The 6,110-nt window shown below is 38.6% G+C and overlaps 1 pseudogene; it reads right to left on the reverse strand.

Moving 5' to 3' along the window:
* Positions 1-537: 537 nt before the first annotated feature.
* On the reverse strand, positions 538-1,728 carry LOC120594198 (trace amine-associated receptor 6-like; annotated as a pseudogene).
* Between the last annotated feature and the right edge of the window lie 4,382 nt (positions 1,729-6,110).

The raw sequence follows: 6,110 nt of genomic DNA on the forward strand, positions 1-6,110 counted from the left end.
ATATATTGACTCATCTTAACATGAGAAATGTGAAAATAATAGAGATTTTATCAATATCCAGTTTGATTTACTACAAGCTGACACCACCTATGGAGTAGAGAGCACTTACTAATTCCTCCATTCCATCCTCATGGGCACCTGTATGCAAGGGGCAGGATACATGAAATACTGAAGCAAATTCCTGACACAGACACCATACAGACATTAAGCATAATAGATTGACTGCTACTCAAATAGTTTCCCTGGGGAAAATAAGCAAAGCAAGCGAAGGAATAAAAAAAAAAAAAAGCAACAGCTCCATGAAGTCAATCACAGAGAGATTTTTGACAAGTTGAGAGTGAGTAGAAGACTTTGTAAGGAAAGAAGAAAAGAAATCAAAGAAAACAAAGATGTTTTTAGGTTCGCAAGGGAACAGTCAGTGGAATAAAAAAGAAAATAGAGGGAGGGAAGTGTCTGCAGGGGTGGGGTATGGGGAGCCTTGCAGCACTTAATGAATAGAATTTAACATTTATTAGTCAAATAAGTATTTTGGGGGAAGTAACAAGGAAGTACACATTTTAATATAATTGAAAAACATTGATTTACCCTATTAAAGTTGAAGAATATGTTTTTCTTTATAATAATAGTTGATAACTTGATTTTCAAAAACTCATATCATTTGGACAGTGTAAAGATATCTTCAACTATCTCAATCATTTGTTCAAAGAACAAATTCATCGTGGATGAACCGTGTTTGAAAACCTCACCACTTACAATAACTTTTATGATTTTTCTAAACCATAGGTAAAATAAAGCATAAATTAGAGGGTTCCTGGCTGAGTTTTAATAAGCACAGCAACAGGAAAATTCATGAGCATAGGTAGGGGTTATGAAGCCCATAAATGCACCAATTAGTGAGTCAATACGATAAGGTAACCACGAAATCATAAATGCTACCACTGTCATTCCCAGGGTTTTAGCTGCTTTCATCTCTCTCTTGGCCACTCTGGATGTATAACTATCTGATGATGATTCTGTATTGCCACCAGTATTTTCAAACCATTTAGCCTGTTGTCTAGCCACAAAAAAATTATTACTATAGAGAATGATTGTAACGAAGGTTGGAATAAAGAAGAATAGAAAATCTATCAACACCCAGTTTTGATTTACAGCTGTCTGACAATCTCTTATGCAGTTGAGGGCACTAGCTAATTCTTCTAGCCCATCCTCATAGGTGCCAGTGTAGAACACGGCACCTCTGTATGCAATAGGCAGGATCCAGGTGATGCTGATGGAAATTCCTGACACAGACACCGTGAACTTGGTAGGACAGAGCAGAGGGTCAGTAACAGCAATGTACCTGTCGATGGAGATGAAGCACAAGTGGAAGACAGAAAAGTAACAAAAAGCCACATCACAGCACGAGTGGAAAGCACAGAAACTCTGCCTGAAGTACGAGCAGCTCTCCACGGACCTGACCATGCCGTAGGGCATCACCGTGATGCCCACCAGGAAGTCAGCGCAGGCCAGGGAGGCGATGAGAAAGTTGCTTGGAGAGTGCAGCTACTTGAAATGTAGGACTAAAATCATCACCAAGAGGTTTCTAAACACGGCCAGCACAGCCCCAAAGCCAAACAGTCCATAGAGAACCAGGATGGTCCGGGCGAGTATGGCGTTTTCACACAGGATCCGGTCACATTTTTCGTAGCACAGCTCCGCAGCTGCAGCTGGGAGTGAGTTGCTGCTCATGACGCTTCTCTTTACATTGGGAGAATTCGGTCCTTCTTGATTATCACGAGAAGTATGAGATACTAACTTCAATATTCCCGGGGGAGAAAACATAAATACACCAAGATGACTGAGGAAATTATCAGCTATTAGTACTCATGTTTTCTTCAATTTACGAGTTTTTATTATAAATCTCAAATGTTTAACAAAATACGATCCAACAAAAATTATAGCTACGAGTTTACTGGAGGTTCAACTAACGATTGTTCTCCTTCATCTGATACAAATTCCTTTTAGTGAAAAATGTGTTTTTATTTTTTACCTCCATAATTCCTCTTTGCCACAGGCACTGATCTAGGAAGGAATTAGAAGGCTGAAGGATCACCTCTCTTCTGTTTCTGGGTTGTCTGACTATGTTCCTGCCTAAAGCATGCAGTCCTTCCTCCTAAACAGACGCCACAATGGACAAATCCCTACGTGGAGTCCTGGTAGTACAAGGTGTGAAATTGAAAGATGATTTTTAACAGCGATTGCCAAGAAAGTTATTCCACAAAACAGCTCTTTACGTTAAAGTAGGTTACTTGTTATATTTCTTGGGCCAAAGTTTTTCTTCTTTTTAGAATTGAACAGTTCCACTGTTCTCAATATTGACAAGCCAACTTATTGGGTTTTAGTTAGAGATACAGTAGGGTGCAAGCAGTAAGTGTCAGTACTTGGCTTGTTCTCTCCTGTTATGCATCATGTTTTTGCATCTGCAGTGGTTACCAACAAACAGAAAATGGTAACATACATTGAGGACTACTTGAGATTCATGGAATATATTACACCAAAGCATTAGAAAACAACATGGTGCTTATACACACCAGCATTTTTGAGGTGCTGGTAGAAAACAGGTCACTTCTCCTCTGAAGACATTTTCACTGGAAGAATATGTGCCAGGTGTGTCCCTGAATGTGAGAAAGGGGCAGGAAACCGTCAAACTACACATTGCTTTGTGGTTCCAGGTGATAGAACTTCCCGATCCCAATGCTAAAAGAAATCAAAAAATGAGAAGGAAGCTGTAAAATGGGAACACATTTCTTGGTCATTTGCCATCCCTGGAATCCTGGAACATTGCAAAGCAAGGAAAAGCCTTATTCAGACTTCCTAAAGAAGGGCTCAGACTCTTCCCACTGCAGAGCTTTGACCTTGGAAACATTGTGAACTTGCTTTTCAAGGTGTAAGAGTGCCATGGGTATTATTATGAATCCATCTGGCCATACGATTCCTAATCAAGAAATTTCACACTGTGAAACGAACAATATTTTAGATTCCTGCTTTTGAGAGCCTAATTTTTTAGTGTCAGCGCTCATATAGACAAAGGTCTAGGCCAGGCTTTTTCAAATTCAGCACTATGAACATTTGAGTTTAGAGAACTTCTTGCTATGAAGATCTGTCTTGTACATTGGTAGGCTTTTAGCAGGATCCCTACTACTAGATGCCAGTAGATGCCAATAAAATCTCCCCAAATGTGAAAACCAAAAATGTCTCTAGACATCGACAAATGTCCTCTGGGCACAAATGTCTCAATAGCCTGCCCAACTGAGAACTGTTATTCTAGGCAATAAAAAAGCATCATATAACATTTCTCAGTTTTGGTAAAGAAATAACTTTGTATTCCCTCCATTATTCTGAGATTTATTCATTAATGAATTTTTCTATTTGATACATATTGATTGAATGCCAGAAGTTGGTTGCAAAGTAATTAAACAAAGAGATTGATCCTTAGCCTTATGGAGCTCTTAATCTTGAGGAGGAGAAAAAACTTTAGACAAGTTCACAGTGAAATGGTTATATGAATACATAGTAGAATAGTATTATAAAGGTGAAAGACAGTACTTTGTGATAGTGAAATAATCAGCCAGACAGGAAAGTGTAGACAAAAATTTTCCAATAAAAAGTTTAAGACAAAAATGCTACTTTAATATTTGGAAATTAATGACATAATATACTCTAGGAAAAAATAAATGAGAATGAATGGACCAATTGCTAGGGTTTTCAGATCTTTGTCAGCAGATGGAAGCAGTGCAAAGAAATATTATGCCTGCAAGAAAGAGAGATAGAGAATAAAAAACAGAGATGAAAGCCTAGCTTCTTGTGGTCTGGAAGGGGGAGTAGGGTGGGAGGCGTGGAACTCATTCTAAGAAGAATCTGGACAAATCCTAATCTCAATAAATTCATTTATAAAACAAAGAGCTAGATATCTTCCAATTTTTTTTTCCCAGCTCTTAATTGGTTAAAGTTAATGTTTTGCAATTACCTGTTGATTTCCCAAATTATTTAACCCACTTGATATTTCTGAAACCATAGTTTTCTAAGAACCACAGTCTAGACTCATTGATAATTTTAATAGCAAAGGTGGTATTTTAGCAGGCAAGACTTTTGCCCTTGAAAACAAACCAGGGCAGCATGTGGTCAATTCAAAGCATTTAAGATAGTGCAGTCTGTTCTAATGGAAGCAGATGTCCAAAAAATGAACTATATAGAAAAGCAATATCAATGTCTATTTTGATAAGAAAAAGATCGTCTTGTGTTTTTCTACTTTCTTTCTTTTTACTTTTTCTTTTCTTTTTCTTTTTTTTTGCTAAACCTTCAACACTTATTAGAAGACACTGCATTATTTTATACTGTTCGTTTGAGGTTATTCTGAGAAGAAAAACTTGCTATGAACGAAGATGTTACATAAGTTGGAGGGTCTTCCAAAGGCCTCTAAAATTCTTGCACACATATGATGCTTCCTATCTTGCTCATAAAACCATCTTGAATTAATGCATTTGCATCAGATAAAGATCAAGATTAGGCAGCAATCATGTTTCCCCAGGGGTTATTCTAACACCAAGGGCAGGATTTGGAGGCAAACTTTGGTTGTCTTGCATTATCTGTTTTCACACTATATCAACAGTTGATCCTCAGCTTTCATGTTTGAACTTTTCTAGGACATTTCTAAAATAAAGGTCCACTAAATAAACCATTTCCCAAATGACTGAGAGTGCGAGACAGTCCTCCTTATGACAGAGGTAGGAGAAAGATGTGTTAATGATCTCTATGGTCCTCCCAGTACCCTAACTCAGAAGTCTGTTAACAAGAGCAAGAGGAGAGAAGTGTTGTGTACTCTCATCTCTTTTGATTAGAAGCTCAAGGAAACCAGATATTGTTCTGAACAAGAAATGAGCAGCAGTTGGTAGTGATAACATACAATCAATGTATGAATATGTATCTAATAACAGTTTCTACCTCTCTTCACTTTAGTGTATAATGGAGTCAGTTATCAACTTGATTCTTTACACAATTCATTTATGTTTAACAATTATTCTTAGATATATGTTAACCACTTATGGAATGCCTTATGTGGTGTGTGAAATGATATGTTATCTTTTCTTCGATCACGGCCTCCAAATGATCTCTAACAAATGATCTTTTGTCATGCCTTCATGAGATTTCAGGCAGATCTCATAGATGGTCACTCTGAATGTTAAAAGATTTTCATGATGGTCTACTCCATTTGAAAACTACAATCTATCTCTAATTGAGTATCCCCATCCTCCCTGTGCTGAGATCTAAGAGGGATCTAAACTTAAATAGCCTGGTTTCAGGGAAGGGGCATGTTTGATTTTTCATTCCTTATCCCATCCACCTTTTCTTCTCTATTCCACTGGGAGAAAAGAGAGACTAGAAGAAAAGGAGTATAATCATTTGATTCCAAATTTGGTCTCCTGCAGCCTTTACTCACTACATCACCTGTGTAGTGAGCCTTCCAATAGTGTCCCTCTCATGCAGTGCTTGTCTGGGTTTTTCAGTCTTCTCTGCAGGAGGCATTCAATTCCCAGGTTCCTGTGATCTTTGTGATCAGCACTGTATTGATTTTTCCAATATCTTCCTCAAGTCCTGTGTGATGTGTCACAGACACATCGTGCACCAAAAATGAAAGTCCTGCCAGGAAGGCCCAGCCTGACGGGCTCCACATGTCTGTTAGCCCACAAGAAACTCATACATCTTTGCACCTGAAACAGTGGCAGTATAGGCTTCTTTCCCTGCAGGCGCATCTCTTCCCCACCGTCTCTCCAATTCTATGTGCCTCTGTTCAATATCAACTTAGGGCATATCAGTGAGACTATTAAAAAAGCAGATCTAAAGAGGGACTCAAGCTTGAATCATCTTGCCAATACCTTTGTTAATAGAGTGGTTCCCTAGACAAAACCCTGTAAGTTTTCCACTCATAGACAGACTCCAAAGAGGTCAACTGCAGTGGCTCACCCACAGTGAACTAGGCAGTGGGCAGGCCCTCCCAGAGTGAGTCACACATATGCCTCATCATAGAGCCTACATTTGGGTACCTGCCACATACAGAGAATTGTCCGTCAGGC

The sequence above is a fragment of the Pteropus medius genome, unplaced genomic scaffold (genome assembly GCF_902729225.1).
Source record: "Pteropus medius unplaced genomic scaffold, Ma_sr-lr_union100, whole genome shotgun sequence".
Lineage (NCBI taxonomy): Eukaryota > Metazoa > Chordata > Mammalia > Chiroptera > Pteropodidae > Pteropus > Pteropus medius.